Genomic DNA, 20973 nt, shown 5'->3' with positions numbered 1-20973 from the left:
TTTGACCCTGCAATTTCAAATACTAACTAAACTGAAACAAATATTGCTGTTCTGTTAAAATGAAATGAATGCATACTTTGTTACACAACAATGGACTGAAAGTTCTCCTAATCATGCTGCTGCGGAACAAAACCCCCTGACTGGGCAGTGGTACACAGTGCCACGCAAGTTCTCTGGGGCACCAAGTGCTTTGCAAATTAACAATCTAATCTGGTTGGAAAGATGCCATCGCTGTGTACCTTCGGCATTGCCTTTGTCTCCTGCTCAGACTGACTGTGTGGGCAGAATTTTTGAGGACTTCTTTCTTGTGTAAATAAAGAATTTAGCTTAAAATCAGTGCTTTCTGGGGTTGCAGGAGGTGGGAGGTGGCATGGAGCTTCCTGAAGGCTTCTTTCTGCTGTGCTGAGACGCGGGGCTGTTTGCGCCACAGCAGGTCCGTGAGAAACAGCGACACCCGCTCTCGGTGCGAGCGGCCCCTATTCTGCTTACATACACAGACTTGATTTATAATCCTAGTCCGGACAGCATCTGAGTCTAATTACCTGGGTATAGGAAAGTTCAGGAGATCTCAACTAAGTTAGCAATTCAGGGATGCGCTTTACCAGAAGCAGATGGAAAAAATAAAACACTTTAGTTTATGACTATTTTTCTATTCAGGAGAAGGAGAAAGAACAAAAAGAGTTGCCAAATTGATCCTTGTCAAGCACTAATTAAATATTATTCATGATTAATTCTGATGTTGATGTATTCAGTGTTTTAGCGGTGTCATAAATATCTGAACGAGTGAAATAACTCACGTTGTCTAGCTGTCATAAATCAGGCATACCACAGTCCCCACGTGGCCTCCTGAGCCGGTCCCTTATTATTATTTTTAAAATACATACACTTGTTGGTGACCTCTATGGAATATTTATTAGAGGTGTGAGGAAATAATTTCCTAATTACGCCTTACTGTTGCCATTTCATTCATTTTAAAGCAAATATTTTTAAGATTACAGAGAATGAGCAGTTTCTTATTGATTGGTGATAGATTTACAGGTGAAATAATATATCTAGAATCTGCTTTAAAAAAAAAAAAACAGGTTGTCTGGAAGAGGGGTGAGTGGGTAGTAATATAGAAACAGGAGTAGCCATGAATTGATAATTCTTGAAGCTTAGTGATGGGTCCATGGGAGTTCATTATACTATCCTCTAGTTTGGGAATTTTCTATAATAAAAACATCTAAATGATATTTCTTTGGAAAGGAGCTCAAGTGTATTCCTAAAAAAAAAAAAAAAAGATAGTAATCAAGCCTTCCATGTAAGTGTATGTTTTTAAAGTCACAAATCACAGGTCAGAACATGTTGTAAATCCAGTTTGGGGTCGGTAGACTCCTAGTGATGATGATGATTAAAATACCAGTGGAAGCTTCTTCTCACCTGAACATCAGCAGTGTGCCAGGCGCTGTGCTCCGTGCTTTACACGTTTATTTAACCCTTAAGACAACTACGAAGGTTAAATATTTGTTTCCTTACTTTGTAGATGAGTACACTGAGACTCAAGGAGATTAAATTCTTGTTGAAGGCTACATGCTTTATGACAGAAATGAGGTATCCAAGGTTCCAAAGCTGATTCTTATTCTCTTTTCCATTTGTACAGAGGCTACACTTAGTGAGACAGTGGGCTGGAACCATGCATTCAAATTCTTTGATCAGGAAAGGACCTTCGAGACGCTTTAGTCAGAGATGGCAAATGGGTGACATGCTTGCTTCCTGCGCCCGTACCCACCGTGGCAGACATTCCAATGAACTGTGACACTTTCCCATGCTGGCTCAGACTCCCGCTCAACATGGTGTCCCAGACAGGTCCACTGGCTCAGCGTCGGCCTTCACGTAGAAACCTATTCATCATCTCTCCTTTCTTTTTTTTTTTTTATATCCTCACCCGAGGACATTTTTCCATTTTTTATTCAGAAAGAGTGGCAGGGAGAGAGGAAGAGAGAGAGAGAGAAACATCAGCGTGAAGGGACACATTGAGTGGCTGCCACCTGCACGACCAGCCAGGGCCGGGGACAGACTGCAACCGAAGTACGTGCCCTTAGCGGGAGCCGAACCCGGGTCTCTCTGGACCGCAGGCTGACGCTTTAACCGCTGAGCCAAACCGGCCAGAGCCTTTCTGACCATCTTACCGGATGAGAACACTGAGGCCCAGGAGAGACAGACTAACTCAATGCTAATAGGTGGCAAAGGACTAATTTCTCCTGATATGAAGCCAGGGTTCCTTCCACTGCAGTAGCTCGGGCTCCTTCCAGGTCAAACTTTTCATGATTTGGCATGTGTTGTTACATGGCAACTGCTTAGAACATTGCCTCGTGCATGCTAAGGACGGATCAATGTTGGCTATTAGTATTAGGCCAGTATTAGGCCAAAGTAAAATATCTCAACAGTAAGATGTAAGCTGTAAACAAAACCAGGTCAGTTAGCAAAAGCATCTGCTAGTTTCCTAAAATGCTAACAAGAGCCCTGGGCTAAAGCTGTCCAAATAGCTGCAGCCTCAGGCCACAGGGCCCCTGGCAACACAGGCTCCTCAGCTTTCCGTCCCCAGCCACTGCTCCTCAGGAATGTGCGTGGAAGGCACCGTTCCGGGCTCTGTCCAGGCTAGATTGATGACGGAAAGCAGCCGACCTTAGCCTCGCCTTTGCAAGGCGCCAGCAGCACCCCGCCGGCCTCACCTTGCCCAGGCTTGGCAGATCCATAAACCCCTTGGCCAACTTGCTGAGTTCCTGTTCTGAGATGGCATCCAGATTTGGGCTTCTCTCATAATCTCAGACTATCCTGTCCTCCTCTGAAGACTTCTGAGTCCTTGGATGACTGACCAACACGATTTCCACCACGCAGCAGAATTTTCACACACAGAAAAGGTGCTGTTCCCGCAGCCTTTATTCTTTGGTGGCTTTGTGGGTTGGTTCTGCCTTCCCCAGGAGATCCAGAAAATCATGCAGGTACTGAGTAGAATTTGTCTTTCTTAAATCTGTGAATTAAGCAGCTAATAGAAGCCCATGTAATTTGTGTGACAAGTGACAGCTTGTGTGAAAATAACTTACCCGTATCCTGTTTCACGTTTGCATCCATTATGCTGGGGAAAGCCGTACGTCACTGGTAGACCATTAAGTCGCAGTCACCAGTGTTTTTCTAGGTGAAAGGGTAATTATTTTTGCTGTTTGTTCGTAATTTATTAATAGTCAGTGAAGAACATTAGAGTAAAGATTCTTTCAAACAAAGTGACAGATCAAATGCGTGGGGGGCATAGTGATCTCGTGGCTGATAAGGTCGGCTATTAGTGTAAGGATAAGCTTGAGTTTGGGGTCTGCGTGTGCTACTACCGATTGGCATTTCAGATAAGACAGGTGCCTACAGAAGGCTGGATAGACTCTATCGAGACTACCAGGAAACAATTCCCTTTTGGATGGAATCAGCTGTGCTCTAGATAAAAGTACAATCTTTTACTGTGCTATATGCATGCCAGTAGTAGTAAGCAGGGTGCTTTTAAGTGGCACATGAATAGTTTTTATTTTAATAGTTATGTATTCCTCTTAAATGTGCTAGGAAAATAGTATAATAACATACCAAACCTGTGACTGGATTAGCAATGATTTATTTTGCTTAGACTGAGCTTAAACTAGATATTTATGCCTTAAAAAGTGAGTTAAGGAAAAGTGTGTTAAAAGTGAGTTAAAGAAAAGAAATAAGTAAATAATGGTAAAAGTGGTATTCAATTATGACAAAAATTGAGATAACAATATGTACATAAATGATGTTTAAGGAACACTGGACTAATGACTGGTTCTCCTGGGACCAGCCTTTGTTCACTGGGGACAGCCCCATGTCTTATGATAGAACCATCTGGAGCTCTTACAACATTCCACCTTTGCTTTAAATTTTCAGCATAATATTATTCTTTAATAACTTGTGAAGCAAAACAAACAAACAAAACATGGAATGAGATTTAAAGTAGGTATTGGGAGGCATGGACTGTTTTTTTTCTCAGTGTGAGATGAAAAGATGAGTCTTGAGTATGTGATCGACTTAAAGATGAGCTGAAGTCTTGTCTGAACTGTGTCACCGACATCCTACTTGAGCTTTGGATGACCTCAACTTTCTCTGGACCTCCGTTTCCACATCTATAAAAGGAGGGGTTGAGCTGATCTCCAAGATACATTCCAGTCTTGAGTTTTTGGTTCATTCAGAACTCTGGGAGATAGGAAAAGTGATGCCTCCCATAGTGGGAAGATGCTCTGGGAAATTTAATGTATTTCTTAGCCTTTTAAGAGGGTTACTAATACCATAAACCCAGCTGAGCTCTTAAAATGGACCAAATGACTTCTTTAAAGGGTTGAACCTTCATTTGGAATATAAATTCAGATGTGCTTGTTAAAGCAAAACCAAGTCCCATTTCTCCTCTATCACAGTTGGGATCTATTTGGTAATTGGTATCCCTAATCCAGCTCAGGGAGAGAGTCAAAGATGATTTCCCAAGTGAGGAGAACTCTAAAGCTGTTTCTTGTCAAAAGAGAGGAAGTTAGTTAGAGGAGCGGGAAAGACAACTCAGTCAGAGAGAGTAACTTGAACCAAGAGCTGGTGATGAAAGCAACATGGTTCATTTAAGGAAATGCAAGCATTCAAGGTACAGCAGATGACCACTGTGTGCGCATCCTGTACCAGGCACTGTGACAACACAGCAGTGATCAAGAGAGACAGTTGTTTGGTCAGGTTGCAGTGCGTGGTGGTGGTGGTTGTGGTGGTGGTGGTAAGACGTGAGAGGTAGGTGAGTGGGGCTGGCTTATGAAACACCTGAGACACAAGAAGGGGCCTCAGACTCTTTGCTGCCAGCAAGCCACACTTCTCTGTAAGGTGACAATGGTTGAGAAAGCCTTGAGATCAGGAGAATTCTGGGAAAGATGGAGGCTCTCCTCCAACAGCTCAGTCCGTGCTGGGGCCTTTCCTAATCTTTGTGAGTCAGGTGGCTGCCTGGCTCTCTCGAGCCTCTGATGATAAACACCCTTGTCCCTCTTGCTGGTGGTGGGGGAGGGGTAATGACTGTGCCTACAGTGTGTGTCCATTGTGGCTCCTGATGCTGATTTCACACAAATCATTTTTTGGGGGCAGGGGAGTATGAAAACAGATTCTTCCCTGTGAGCTTCTTGTTTGGACAAAGAAGTACATTATCTCAGGAGATATTTCTGTGGATTAAAAAATACGGACCGTGTTTCCTCTTGCAAAAATTCTGCACTTTGTAGCTAATTTGCACAGACCATGTATGTATGTATCTTTCTAGACAAGCTGCTTGTTCCTTCCGATGATCTGAGACACAAGCAGCCCGTTCCTTCTCATCGAGCAGGTTGGATAAGCCGTTGCCAATTTGACGAAAGCGCAACATTGGAGCACGTGAGACAGTGCGGATCCGGGCAGCCGGTGCGGGTACAGGCGTTCTGGAAAGAATTAGCTACATTGTAGAGAGGAGAGGATAAACAGAAGCTGAGAACACAGCCGCTTGCAGTGATTCCCACAGCTATTTAGAACTGCAGGAAAAAGGAATCTCCCCACCCCCAAACCCAAACATAAAGAGCTCCACCACCATTATTCATTTCAAACTTTGCATGTGATGTCCATCCATTTTCCGAGTTACAAACAAAAGAAGAGTGCTTGTCTGGTAGACTTGTTGAGCTGCCTAAGTTCAGAATCCCGCCCTGCTGCTTACTAGCTGTGGGCCCTATGCAAATGGCCCAATATTTATTTCCTTCCCCCTCTGTAAGTGGAATAGTAATATACCTTCCTTATAGGATTTGGGAGAAGAAGATTTTCAGAACTTGGCAAAGCTCTTGGTAAGTTCAATGAATAGTAGTTATTGTTAGTATTTGGTGGACACGTTTTTTGGGTAACTATCACCCTTCCTTCAACCCTACCAGTGTAGTAACAATAACGACCTGCACGTATATAGGAGAGAGTTGAGCAAAGTTTATAGTTTTTCACAAATGTGAGCTCAGCTGAAACTGAAGAGTAAAGCATGTGTTCCTTCCATTGTACAGGGGAGTCAATGGGAACCTGGGCAGTTAACTGGTTTGACCAAGTTTGCAGGGTGAAGGAGAAGAATCGGCACACAAGATTTCAATCTTTCTTTTTTTTTAATCCTCACCTGAGGATATTTTTTAGATAGTGTGGAAGGGAGGGAGAGCATGGCGGGGGTGGGGGTGGGGGGAGACACATCGATTTGTCACCTCCTGCACAACTCCCACCAGGGCTGGGGACGCAACCGAGGTACGTGACCTTGGTCCGCGGGCCAGCACTCTAACCACTGAGCCAAATCAGCCAGGGTAAGACTTCAGTCTTTTGATTGAAACCTTGTGCTTCTGTTGTACCACATGTCACTCTTATACCAAGAATGTCTTTGAGCGACATTTCCATATAAACTCGGCTCAATTCCTCTAAGTGACCTGTCCTCACTCCTAGAATCAAAATACCACCATTCACCTGTGTCCTACATGGCCACTCTCTAGGGTACAACTGGCTTCCTAGTTTCAGGGTCAGTTGGGCAGGCCCAGGAGTTGCTGGTGGGTGTAGCCACGGGGAAACGGGCAGGGCTTGTTATTGATCATGCTTGTGACAACCCTCAAAACTCCCAAAGCCAATATCCCATTCCATTTGAGTTCAAAGAAGAGCTTCGTGCAGTTGCACGGCTGTCCTGGAAAGGATGTACAAGGTGACATCAGCTTGGAGATTGAGTATGATGACATCTTTGCAGGGGCAGCAACAGCTGTAGTGGTACCCCTAACTACCTCCTGCATAATTCACAGGGATGTAAGGTTGGGCCTGTGAATATTCAGCTCGCTCAGAGGGCTCCCACGCAAGTCTCCGTCCTCCAGCTTCACTTTTTGTTGGTTCATTTTGGCTTATGGAACTAGGTTACTTGTTCTTGGTAGATTTTGGTCTTGTGACCTGCAGATTCCTTCCTGTTAGAATGGGCCTAAACTGCCACAGTTGGAGCTATCGTTTAGATGTCATTCCTTGATAGCTGCAGAGATACATTTCACTGCACCTGCAGACCCCAGTGCGAGCTGTTCTTTCGAAATATTCCGTGACGCAGCAGAAAGAGGGCTGGACTGTGGGCACAGTTAGAATCTGGGTTCTAATCCTGGTCGACTTACTGGGTGAGCAAGACTTCATCTCTGTGGCTGGCATTTCTTCTTGTCTGTGGTGAGAGAACCGAACTAATACCCAAGGCTCCTTCAGCTTTTAAATTCTGTGATATAGGAGCAGTGGTTTAGGAACAATTTTGAAGACTTGACTGGACCACCTGACTAAAACTGAGAATTGGTAAGTTGTGGAGACATTAATATTTTTTGTTTTTCTAAAAATATGTTTTGCAGCTATACCAGGGATTATAAAGACATATTACTAAGCAGTTTCTACATATTCTCTTTCTGTGAAAGCCAAAGATTTTTTAAAAAATTAAAAATGTTTACTCTTATTTCCTTCAAAAAATATTTTAAGAGGTATTGTTATGTAGTCCGCATGTTCCTTTGCCTGGTTCATGCTCAGGAACATGGAGAAGACATTTAAAGGGTACAGGATTCCTACCTAGGTATCTCTACACCTGTGGACTCAGAGTATCCAGGTGTGGGGCCCAGGGCCCAGATTTCAGCACCAACAGAGAGTCAAACAAACTCCCTGGGTGAGATTTTGGTGGCGTCGGTTTCTGATTCCTGGCTCTGCCTTTCTCCTGCCGGTATTTTCCCAGTGCCTGAGGTGAGCCCTGGGGAATAAGCTCGTTGCAGGTGAGTTAGCAGTGAAATGCCTGGACGAGTGCAGGACAGGGACAGGGAACCCAGGCCTGGGCCAAGGACCCGAGCTGCTTCTCCAGTCTGTTCAGGTTGATCGCTCGGCTCTGCACCGCCCGCGTTGGGTGCCCTCCGCCTCCCTGCTGTCCCACATTTCGTTTATCTGTTTATCCGCTGGTGGAGGCTGGAGAGAGAGCTCATCGTGGTTTGCTTTCTTCCATTTTTAAGGTCATTCTTAACCAAATATAACTTATTTGATCCTTCCAAGAATGGTCTTTTTAAAATAAAAATTAAGCCCTAGCCAGTTTGGCTCAGCAGTTAGAGCTCTGGCCCGTGGACCAATGAGTCACGGGTTCGATTTCGGTCAAGGCACCACCTCAGTTGCAGTTTGTCCCCTTGTCCCCTGCCCTGGTTGGGGTCGTGCGGGAGGCAACTGATCAATGTGTTTCTCTCATGTTGATGTTTTTTTTTTCTCTCTCTCTCTCTTTCTGTCTCTTTCCCCCTCTCCCTCCCTCCCACTTTATCTGAAGAGAAATAGAAAAATATTCTCAGGTGAAGATTAAAAAAAAAAAAATCAAAATTAACTTTCATCTTGTCGTTGTAGAAAGACTAGAAAATACAGATAAACTAAAAAGTAGAAAATCCCAATCACCCCATAACCCCACCACCGAGGGAAAAGCAGTGTTGTTTGTACCGTAGAACATATCTTTTCAGAAGCCTTTCCTATGACGTATTCGGACAACTTTGTAGACTTGGAAAGCGATTGGTGAGATTATAGGGGTGATATTTTTGAGCAAGAAGAACCCTGACCTTTCCCCTTCCTGCCCGACTCGGGCCTCTCGGCTTGACCCCTGCAAAGGTTCTGACTGGGTGACAGCTGGAAGAAGTGCCCCTTTCGGACCCCAGCAGTCCACTGAAAAATGTGTGTGACTTTCAGCCACATAGTAGCAGCTGTTAGCTGTCACGGCATGAAATCCCCGATGCCACTTACATGTGCAGTATAGTCTTGGGTGGGGGGGGGTTGGTGGGGAGAAGTAGATTCTAAGCCTAAACCTAAGAAACCTCGATACGGTGCTGTGAGAGGCATATATGAAACAAACAAACAAACAAACAAAAAACATTGATCACGTTAGACTCATTGGATGAAGAAAAGGATAATACATATCGCAACACCATCTTGGATAACTGACCCCACATTTTTGCATTGATTTAGAAAAAGGCAATTTTTTCTAACACTGCCTGTTGATTAAGAGTTGAATGGTAATTTCTTATTTTCATAATAACTCAAGTGGTCAAAAGTTCATTGTAAACCCATGATTTGCGCTTTAGAACACAGGGTGGGGCAAATGCAGGTTTAGAGTTGTGAGTACGCGCAACGCTGTTTAACCTTGTATTATTACTTACTGATTATTGTGTTATTTTTCACATGAACAACTGTAGACTTACTTTTGCCCCACCCTGTACATTCTCCAACAGTGGCATTCCACCTGGCAGCCAGGTTCTGAAGCTGGCACAAGTCTATTTTAGTTCCAGTAATAAAGACTAAATACGATGGAGCACTTACCATACACCAAATCTTTTACATGGCTTGCTTCATTGAACCCTCGCGGCCACCTCAAGGGATATGGTTTACCACTACCCCAGCAGATGGACGAGAATACTGAGGTTACCTACCTTGGCGCGGTCGGCTGTGGAATCTGGAATGCTGACATTCTAGAAAATGATGCTTGTCTAAAACTTGTGAGTTAACAAAACAAGAAAACTGTAGGACTGAAAAAGAGAAGAGCTATGCTTATCCGATCTCTCTATGTCACCCCCCACTCCAAGTATCCTTCTGCCTTCTGCGGGATGTCACACACGGGGCTACCCCAGCTGAGGCCTCTGTCCTCCTGCCCCTCCTGCTCGGGAAGGAGCCTTGGAACTGAGTGACGTAACCCTCTTCTGCAGGGGGGTCCCTGTAACAAAAGCCTTTTGGTGAACTAAGCACTTTTCCTGTGCACGCTCTGGGGGAGTGTGGGGGAAGCTAGGATTGTTTCAACTCCTTTTTCCTGGTCTCACCTCCGTGCTTCCTTCCCACCTCCACTGAAGCTGTGAGTCCTGAAAGGAACAGAGAGCTGTGGGGAGGGGACCGCAATGCACTGGGAACTGGATGAGAGTGTGGTGCTGGCTCTGGCCTGGGAGCCCCGGGGAAGGCGTGGCGGGAGGCCTGGGAGGATGTGTGCACGAGCCAGGGCAAGGGGGCAGGGACACATTTACTTCCAGCCCACCGTGAGCCAGGCACCGTGCTGGGCACTTTATGGGGACTCCCTCTTAACAAGTGCTGTTGTCATAGATAGCTGATAAAATTCTATTTCATTCTGACCCCGCTCAGTGAAGTAGGTGTTATTAGCTGCCTCAAATCCTTGGAACAAGGCTGGGTGTGAAGAGGTAAGGCCATCATCCTTATTTAATGGATGGATCTGCGGGCTCAGAGAGATGAGGTGACCGGTTCGGTATATGACACAATCCCCCAGTGCCAGGGCCAGGGCTGCAGTTCTGCCTTTGTTCCAAAGGCCTTGTGTGTATATTTTTAGTGTGTTTTCTGGAGCTTCGGATTCCACGTCCTGTGCTCTCTGTGGTAGTGTTGGAGAGAGCAGTCTGCTGGCCTTGTAGGAAGGAGGCCAGGATGCCAGCCAGGGTGCTTGGTGCCGTGGCCCCACACCCAAGTGATACAGTGCATGCTGACTTCATGTCCCACTTTTGGCTAAAAAATAACAAGTGAGTTAAGAGTAGAAGCAATGTTTCTAAGCTTTAATCACGTTTTTAGTGGTTATGGACTCAGGTTTGGGGTCACAGCTAGGTTGGAATTCAGACCTTGGGCTACTTAGATAAACTCCACTTGCTCCATTTGTGAGGAGGGGACAGTACTGCCTACTTGGTAGGGTTGTTGGGAGGATAATGCTTGGTGTATGGAAACGCTCAGAACGAGTTAGCTGTTATTACTGTCACCACCACCCTCTCCTCCTCCCCTACTGTCTCACACACGCTCGGAAGGGCTTCCTAGCCACCCTCTGCCGTCCACCCCGTGGACACTCACTAGATTCAACTATTTAATGAAAAGTTATTCATTAAGTTCGTCGATTCTGCCTTTGTGTGGAGTTTGCTGGTCGGATGGGGCCTCCAGGCTCTGGGAGAGTCATTTGTTGCACTGAGTCTCCCAAGGCGGTGTGTAGCTTCCTCATCGACACCTATCCGGGGCCAGAGCTGCCCTATCAATTCTTTATTAAGATCAGTTATTTTTTATTTATGACACTTGTGGGTTCATTAAAAATGGCACTCCCTGTTGGGGATACCAGCCAGGCTTTTAGCCAGTTTTTATCAGGTTGTTAGAGTAGATATGAATATTTTAATAGAGAGAAAGAGCAAAGCCTTCAGCAAACTTAATTTGTTCTAGAATCTAAGTGACAGGCCTAACAGGGGTGCCAAGTAATTCACTATAATCAGCCCAGATAGTGGAATAAGGAACACAATTAAGTGGGCCAGGGAGCTTTTCCAGAGAGGCCACACGGGGTCTCCCATCCCGGAGCCGCTGTAAATCACTGTATTTCTTTGAGTTCAGGTAAAGTCTAGCATAGCCAGGGGCAGCTTCTAGGCCCAGTTACGTTCTCTGGAAGCCAGGGGGAGTAGTTCTGCAGATTGTGTTTTAACATTTATAGAATTCTTTTCCTATGATGCCGATCTTATTAAATTCTGTACGAAATGATGGTAAGCCAGCTCACTGCTATCCATCAAAAGCATTTTTTTGGGTGATGGAAGGAGACTTGACTTGGGTGGTGAGCACACAGTATAGTATACAGATGATGTATTGTAGAATTGTACCCCTGAAACCTATATAATTTTATTAACTAATGTCACCCCAGTCAATTCAATAAAAAAATTTTTTAAAAAAAGAAAGAGAACATATATTGGGCCTCAGTCTTGACTGTCGTCCCAGATACAGTGGCTGTTTTCTTGGTGTAGTAATAAATATATCCACTTGGGGGAGCTTTAAGATTGACTTTTAAAATCTGTATCAGATTTATTTGCCACAAGAGATCCAGATGACTGCCCCCCCCCCACGCACTATGGTGACAAGCTACTGAAGCAAGCAATGGTTGCAGAAATACAATGATAAATCAACGTGAGTGGTTTTACTTTATTGGCAATTCCTCCCTCTGGATTTTGAAGTTATTCTTGATTTTTTTTTTAAAGCTTCCCTTTCAAACTCAGATAGTTTAAAGATAAAATAAAGAATAGCAGTCCTTTCTGCTGTTCCTTGGATGAGTGTTCTGCATATGTATGCAGACATCAATGCACACTTAAATAAACGCATGTCCCAGTTAATTTTAAATAGCCAAAGCACCAGAAAAAATCTCCTTTGAAGTTTTATGAACATGATCAATTACAAGGAAGATAAAACCATAAAACCAAATGTCTGAGCAGGGAATGCTATTTCCCAGTGTATTCACCATGTAACTCTCCATCACCCTTTCTCTCTCAAATAGGTGGGGCATGGAGAGGTCTAAGAAGGACTGTTCCTTACTGCCTGGGCATACGTCCGGGTTCCAAATGGTCTTTGGGGTCTACCCAGATTTGGACAGTTTTGAAATAATGGAGAGCTGGTTAGGGTTTCTAATGAGGACATTTGCTAAGGGATGTTGTCACAATATGGATGCACTATCAACCCATTTCACTGTGGAATGAAATGAAACCAGTTATAAACCCACATATATAAGCACAGAGGGAGCCGGACAGTGTTTCTCAGAGGGGGAGGGCTTGATTATCGTCTGAAGCTCAGTCTCACTCTGTTTTCTTTTTTGTCCTCTTCTTTCAAGTGGTCAGACCATGATAGATCATCTCCTCCTTTGCTTCGTGCTCAATTATTTTATTAACATGGCTTTCCTATTTTGATAAAGTCTCTTTCTTATGTTTTCTGCTCTCTTTCCAGAAGAGGAAAGGAAGAGCTCCGGAGGGTCACTTCTCAGCCTTTATCCCTTTGGTGAAGGGCATCCCTGTAGCTGAGCAGCTGCTGCTGCTTTCTGCATTTGCTCCGGTCCGTGCCTCCCCGCCTCCCTCCCACAGCAGTCCCAGCACACGGTGCTTCGCCTCTTTCACTGCTGGCCCGGCCTGTCCCCTCGTGAGCATCCTCGCCAGAGAGGACAAGTCTCAGGTGCCCACTCCAGTGAGGACCAACGCCTCCCACCCCCAGGTCACTGGTTCCCTCTCTTCATTGGGCACATCGACATGACTCGCACTGTTTGCTCCGGTGGAGGAGAAGTCTCGCTTCCTTAGGGACCCCGTTGCTCCCCCCAGGAAGACTTTCCTACAGGAGAAAAAAATACTCCGCATTCCTATTTTCACAGTATTTTCTGACCTTTTTGCTTTAATGGAGTGGTTTTCAAACTTTTTTTTTAAACCACGGACTTTTTTCCCCCCCCAAGAAATGAATCATAAGCAGACCCCAGCCCAGTCCATACCTGAGTGCAGAGGGTCCTTGGAAGAGTCCTGTTTTCTGTGACAGCTGCAGTGGCCCCTGCCACACCCCTTTGCAGTAGGGCTGTGCTGCTTCTGCCATCAAGGGGAGTCCCTTTCTTCTGTCCTTGAATCCGATGGCCTTTTGACTTGCGTTGACCAACAGAATGTGGTTGAAGTGACACTGTGCAAGTCTCAGCCCCTACTCTAGAGGCCTTGCAGCTCCCACATCCATCCTCCAGGTTCTTGCCTTAAGACTACCAGGTGGAGAACCTGCCACGCTGTCGTCTTGGATCCTTGACCTAAGACCACCAGGTGAAGAAGCTGCTGTTGCTGACCAGAGCATGAGAGCAGACATGGAGGAGAACTGAGGCCACCCAGGGCCAGCGTCCGGCACTGAGTGCCAGACACGTGAGCCTCCCGCTGGTTACGGCAGGATGAGTGAGCCCACGGTCCTGCAGAGGAACCTCCCAGCAAAGCGCAGGATCAGGACAACAGTCCATTCTTGTTATTTTAAGCCACTAAGTGTCAGGGTGGTTTCTTATGTAGAAATAGATGACTGAAAGAGATGCCCTACAGGAAAACCTTACGTTCAGTCTGGTTTGTGTGAGCCAGCTTATTTTAAATTGTGAAATCGGTTTCTGCGTGATGACAATGTAACAGGAGAGACAGCTTCCACCCCATGTTGCTGCCTCCTCCTGCCTACTCCCCACCCCCTCTCCCTGCCCGCCAGACTACATCATGGCCGAGTTTGTAAGTTTATGTACCATTTTATAGATGCCTTGAGGAAAGTTTTACATAAAATTGGATGTATGTTCAAGACTTACATCTCTTACTTTAGCCAAGAGACGCCTACATCTAAGGGCACAGAAGGTCCGTTTGCTCTGATGGCAGCAGAGGGAGGACCTGGGCCCTCAGCAGCCCAGCCTAACCCTATTCCCTTCGCGTGAGCTACTCCAGTGCACCCCAAGACTGCAGAGCGGAAGGCCACTGCTTTAACACACTCCAGCGCCTGCTGAAAAACTCAGTCATCAAGAGCAACCCAACTGACTGGTATACGTAACTGCACATTTGTTACTTTTCTACTTCGAGTGGATGCTTTTTTAAATTCTAAGGAGATAGCGCCTAGGGCTACTGGTGCACATTAATCTAGTCTAAAGTGTTAGACTGAGTGTCCCTTTTCCGAGCACCACCTGAATGATTACCATATTCTCAGTCCTTATTATGTTGGGTTCTGTGCTGAGCACTTCCCATACATTGTTCTATCTAGACTTCCTGAAGACACCGTGACACAAGTGTGATTGGGCTCATTTTACAGATAAAGAGATGAGGATGCAGAGAGGTTAAGGCATTTGTTCATTAGGGCTGGGACATCGCACAACCCCAGGGGGTGCCACTCACATTGTTGTCTGTGTAGATGGTACCCTCTGGTGTCGAGCAGTTCACAAGGTGGCTCTGCCCAAGGTAACAGTCTAGAGGGTGACACAGACTCCAAAGCCTGAGTGCTTCATTTTATATGACTGTATTAAAACTTTTCACTTCTTTAAGCTACTTTATTTCTTCTGTCTCTATATATTTGAATGTCAGTCCCTCCATCCACCCATCCCTGCCTCTGTCCATCCATTTGGTGGAATAAGTGAAGGAATTAATTACAGACATACCTTGTTGTCTTGCACATCACTTTATTATGCTTCAATGGTGTTGCATCTTTTACAAATTGAAGGCAAGATCCTCCACGAGCAAAAAGATTACAACTCGCTTTATTGCAGTACTTGCTTTGTTGCACTGAGCTGAACCCACAATATCTCTAGATGTGCCTATAGCTATAGAAGCTGAATATCCAGTTTCTTGACATAGACCTGGAATCAGTAATTCTCTAATGCCTATTTTCATTTTTCAGTTCATTTGAAAATAAAAGTTTGATTTTTGAATAAAGAAACAAGAAAAAATAATTTTCTACCAACCCATGTACCCACAATCCAGATTCATTTTATGCAATATTTGCCTCAAATTTTTGTTGTCCTTTTTTTTTATTGTTTTTGTTACAGATATTTCTCATTTCCCCCATTGACACCCTCCTCCCCACCTCACCCCCCCACCCCATCCCCAGCTTTGTTGTCTATGTCCATTGGTCATGCACACATGCATATAAGTTCTGTGGTTTATCTTGTCCCTCTTTTTTCAAGAAAGAAAATAGACCCATGCATGTCAAAGTCACCCCCCCACCCCTTCACTTCTTTCTCTTGATTAAGGATGCTGTCATGTCCATGTCACATCCCCCTGCATGGTTTTATACATTGACTACATCTCTATGTAACCATAAATAACATCTGGTATTGTTTTGAGTTTTATAGCTTGTACTTACTATCAATATGCTTTGCAACTTGCTTTTGTCCCTTAACACTATATTTTTAGAGATTTCTTCATTTCGACACATATAGATGATGCGCAGTTAAGTTGTGTTTACTTTTTTCGCTGTTACAACTCATACTGCAGTGAACATCTTGGGACACGTCTCCTTGTTCGCACGAGCACAGGCTCTGCAGCGTGGACACCAGGAGTGGCTTCGCACACCTCCCGTGTTCCTTTTTGAAATGCTCTCCACATGGCTGTGCCTGTTTGGCCTCAGCAGCACTGTAGGAGTTCCCATTTCCCACATCCTCAGCTCCACGTGACGTTATCTAGTGGGTATCAAATAGTTACCTCGTTTTGATTTCTGTTTCCCTGAGCATCGTAGCATAGTTATTTAGGTCATCCACATTTCTTCTGTGAAACGTTTATTCATAATTAATAACCTTTGCCTGTTTTTCTACTGAGTAGTCATTACCTTTCCTATTGATTCATAAGAGGTTTTTGTTTCCGTTTTTTGTTAATTTTTTCTGGAAACAGATCCTTTGTCAGTTCATTGCATTGTGAATACTTTCTCCCAGTACTTGCTTTTCTTTTAACTTGGTTCTGCCTATTTCTATAGGTCTTTGTCACCTTTATTTTATCCTTGAACAGATTTAAAGAGATATTATTTCATTTTAATACTCTTTTAAAATAATGGGGGTATATCCATAGATAAGTTTTCCCTGCCTTTCTACTGGAGAGATTTGACCTTCATTGAGCTCTATGAGCAAAGCTGTATATAAAATATAAGCACTTTACATATATTGATCAATCCTTTTAACAACACAAGGAGATAGGCACTGATGTTATTCCTATTGAAAGACCAGCAAAGTCGGGCCCAGAGAAATTAAGTTATGCCCCAAATTATGCAGTGAGTGCGAGATGGAGCCGGGATTACAATCCAGGCACCTAGATCCAGGGCTAATGTAACCCCTGTAAAGAACGGCTACTAAATGCCACAGTTTCTGCTCTCCGGAGCTCACTGGAAGGGAGGCGCGTGGAAACAGGCCTCACAATGCAATGAGGCAAACTAGGGGAGGGGGTATTACGAAAGGGAGTTGGCCAGGACTTCCTGGAAGAAATGGCCTTTGAGTTGAGTGAATGAGAATGAGATATTTGTACTAGAAGCCAGACAGAGGGAATGGTGTGTGTGTGCATGTGTGCGTGCGTGCGTGTGTGTGTGTGCTCTGTGGGAAAGGGGAGGGACATTCCAGGCAGAGGGAACACCATGCGTAGAGGCCTGGGGAGAGCACAGAATGTTCTGGGAACTAGAAGTAACAGTATATTTAGAAGGTGGAATTTGGGGGTAGAGCAATTAGAAATGAGGCCAGGAGCAGTGCCTGGTACTTGGCTGCCATTATTATTTGTTGAATAAATAAATGAATGAAAGCTTTCAGTGTTACAAATGCAATCATGAGACAAGCTCTTAATTAACTGGGATGTTCTAGGCATTGTCCCTTATAATTAGGAAGGCTCCCCAAACCTCTTTAGTTTCAAACTTTGTTCCTGAACATATGAGGAAATATATGAATCTTACTTCCCTATATCAATAAACACAATTTAGCAAACCCAGTCCAGCCTTTTGCAGCTGAGGCTCTCTCTAGTCTTCCAGGTGAGCAATCAGAATATCATAGGTCATTGCCTGTTATTGGCCATTATTTATTACTAGGTCATTACCTATATGTCACTACTGGAGCTGTTGATGTAGCTGGTTGTAAAGACTGAGTTAAATGAACTTATTTTCTCTAAGACACGTGCGGTGTAATGTGCGCTATTTATGCTTAGGATTGGTTTGACTTCAGGTAAGGATAGACATATTATGAATTAGTATTTTTTTATTCAGTCAACTCATTAGTTAGCACAAGAACAGGCCCGTTGGTTCTTCACGCTGACTCAGTGGACGCTGGAGTGTGGTTTTGTTGGGCAGAGGTCAAGGAGAGGAGAAATACAAGTCTGGCAAATGAAGTAATTAGCAATGCCATAATTCTCACCATGGTGGTTTTTTGGCCGCGTCTGGTTGGGATATTGTAGTCATGAGGCTGAGAACAAGGTCACCACATAGGTGTCTTACCTCTGCCATAATCTAGGTCCAGGGCTGACTCCACAAACGCCCCTTTCCCCAGGGAGCATGTGGATGAGACATAGCGGAGTCCCCAAAGCAAATACACTACCGGCATTGGCTCAGTAGCTTCCTCTCTGGTGTAAAGTATTTATTGGGGCACTTACTGGACTAGCCAGGGCTCTGGGGGAGGAATTTCCTGAGCCCAGAGAATCAAGGTGCCTTTGCCGTCCCTGTCCCCTGGGCACTGCAGGAGGTGATTCGGGAGAGAAGGGAGGGACTGGGGATTCCTTGTGTGCTGTAGGGAGAGTTTCCCTTATTCCGAGCTCGGGGTCACTATAGTCTGGGAGATGGGCTCAGAGCATCCAGGGAGGCAGTAACACATCCCGTCTTGCTGCTCAACCAGGGGGAGGTTGCTGGTGGAGAGGCAGAGATGTGTTTTTGCCACCCTGGAAATATCCATGAGATATTTTCCCACAGGATCCCTGTTATAAAGGATATTTAGATTTTCAGGGTAGCTCACAAAACTCTATTTGCCTAAAATGTAGCTGAGGAAGAAATGTTTTGGTTATGTTATGGTTCCATAAAAGGCAATTGTCTTCAAACGTTTTTCCTTCGGCGGCGGATGCTTTCCTTTAGACAAACACACAGGGATGTGCGATACGTGTAAGAGACACGTGCGGAACTACGCGGGAGAAGCAGGATTCGGCCTCACCGTCCCTGAGTCCCGGTCCCTGAAATTGGCTTTCCTTTTAGGTTTGCTTCACTGATCGCTGCCGCCATCCACCCCCCTGCCCGGAGGGGGTGCTCTCCACTCTTACTGCACAACTCTGTGGCCAATTCTCCAATACCAGAAAGGCTAACAGTAGAGAATTAATTTAGCAACAGGAAAAAAAGGAAAACTAGTGATTCTTAAAAACTGGCATATGGATCAGTGTGGACTGGATGCATAAAAAGCATCTGGGAAATATAAAATGGATAAAATAAAAAAAAAAACACACAAAAAAAACAAAAAGCAACAACACCCCGCAACAAACAAACACAATCTGGGGCCATTCCTCAGAATTCCCGCTCAGGGGCCCTAGAATAGGTCATGGGATCTGTGCATTAAAACGCGGCTCCAGTGGGTCATGATCTGTAACCGTATTTGGAAATCTAGCTCTCTGGACACCCCTCTGCCTTCAGCTCCTGGCTCTCTCCTGTGGCAGAGGGTGTCTTTCCTCAACACAGGGCAGGAGGCAGACCCAGATGTGGGAAGAGGATCCCAGGGAGGGACAGGAGTTTCTTCCCTGCTAAGGCTTTTCCCCTACCCTGGCTTCTTACCTGAAAAATCCATTAATTACCATTGGGAGTCTTCACAACCCTCCCCAGACGGTGCTGTGGCCTCACCCTCTGGTCTTAAGGAAACAAACACAACAGGAATAGAACCCATTTAGCCTCCCCAAAGTGAAACCGCCGTTGGGAGCTGAGGGGATTTATTCTCATTGCTAACCTGGGAACTGGGTCCCTGATTGCTAGGATTTTTTTTTTTAAAGAAACGTGCTCCTCTGCCCTGGCCAGTTTGGCTCAGCGGTTAGAGCATCGGCCTGCTGTCCAGAGAGACCCAGGTTCGGTTCCCGCTGGGGGCGCGTACCTCGGTTGCAGTTTGTCCCCAGCCCTGGTTGGTTGTGTGTCCCCAGCCACTTGATGTGTTCCTTTCACGTCGATGTTTCTCTCTCTCTCTCTCTCTCTCTCTCTCTGTCTCTCTCTTCCTCTCTCTCCCTCCCACTCTACCTGAACCAAAAAAAAAAAAAAAAAAAATGACTTTACGTGATTCTGTTAATGTTGTCAAGGTGATCCCCCTAACCCTAGGCTGTTCCAGAGTCAGGCAAAAGGAAACCCAGGGGTGACTTCCTGGAGTGAATGTTAGGACACAGATGGACCAACAAGGTCTGTGCTGCCTGAGCTGAGGAATCTTTATGCTGAAAAATTTTTTTTTTTTTTTAATCTTTATTGTGGAAAGTATTACAGATGTCCCTCCTTTTAAAAAAATTCATTTTAATAAAGTAACAAGATCATCCTAATCTTTTACCCCTTTAGTTTTCCAAGGAGCCTCCAAAGATTTGGCCAGTTTATAAAAGAAAACAATTCTGGCCCTTCCTTCCTGCCGATTGTGCTTCTAGAAGGGCTGATGGGTGCCTGTGCCTTTCCCATGTTCTACTCAGACAGTCTTGGGACATAGTCTGTCATGGGCTGTAGAGTAGTCTTCTTGGGGTGGCATTAACTCCTGAGCTCAGACTGAGCCCGAGACCTTGACTGCATTATCATTGGGGATCTGGCTCCCAGGGAGATGATAACACCCTGGTTCCCGGGTTTGTCCCCTATTTCCCCTTCTCTGTCTTCCGCTCCGTCCTCTCCATATTCTCTTGGGGAGAGGGCCTGTGTTCCCACCCTGTCACTTGCTGGCTGTGTGACCTTAGGCATATCTCTTAACCTCTGAAAGCCTTAGCTTTCTCATAGTTATTTATTTTTTAAAATATTTAAATCTTTATTAGTTTTCTTTACACTTTTTTTTTCAATTACAGTTGACATGTAATATTATATTAGTTTTAGCTGTACTAACACAGCATAGAGGTTAGACATTTATATAATATACGAAGGTATAAGGAAAATCATTCAGAATGCTCCCATTTATATATTCCACTTTTATCCTTTTCCATGTTCATATCTGGGGGGTGTTTATACCAGTTAAATTTTTTTTTTTTTTTTTTATCCTCACTCGAGGACATTTTTCCATTTTTTGTTCAGATAGAGCGGGAGGGAGAGAGAGAGAGAAACATCGATGTGAAGGGACACATGGAGTGGCTGCCACCCGCACAACCAACCAGGGCCGGGGACAAACTGCAACCGAGGTACGTGCCCTTAGCGGGAACCGAACCCGGGTCTCTCTGGACCGCAGGCCGACCCTCCAACCGCTGAGCCAAACCGGCCAGGGCTATACCAGTTAATTTTGTATTCTCCTTATTTCCATGTTGTTCCGTAGTTTTCCTACTCCAAGTTTTTTTTGTTTTTTTATGAATGAAATGTTAGTTTGTTGTTAACTATTAAAACTGGGTTCTGGATCCTGAAGAAGGAAATGGGCCCGAGGGAGGGAACGGGAAGGAACCAGGAACCGGAGAGAAAGACAGATTTCAAAGGACCGAGAGTTTTGGTGAGTGGGGCTTGGGGTCCTGGATGAGT

At 44.9% G+C, this 20973-nt stretch overlaps 1 protein-coding gene across 1 annotated transcript in view; it reads left to right on the top strand.

Moving 5' to 3' along the window:
* The first annotated feature begins 5835 nt into the window (after window positions 1-5835).
* LOC118628067 overlaps window positions 5836-20973 on the top strand; it is a 143925-nt gene continuing 128787 nt past the window's right edge. Inside the window, exon 1 of the mRNA XM_036258770.1 lies at window positions 5836-5861. The gene's annotated coding sequence lies outside the window, so the exon portion shown is untranslated. The remainder of the gene's footprint in view (window positions 5862-20973) is intronic.

This window comes from Molossus molossus, unplaced genomic scaffold (genome assembly GCF_014108415.1).
Source record: "Molossus molossus isolate mMolMol1 unplaced genomic scaffold, mMolMol1.p scaffold_m16_p_13, whole genome shotgun sequence".
Lineage (NCBI taxonomy): Eukaryota > Metazoa > Chordata > Mammalia > Chiroptera > Molossidae > Molossus > Molossus molossus.
This window is presented reverse-complemented; position numbering and strand designations above follow the sequence as displayed.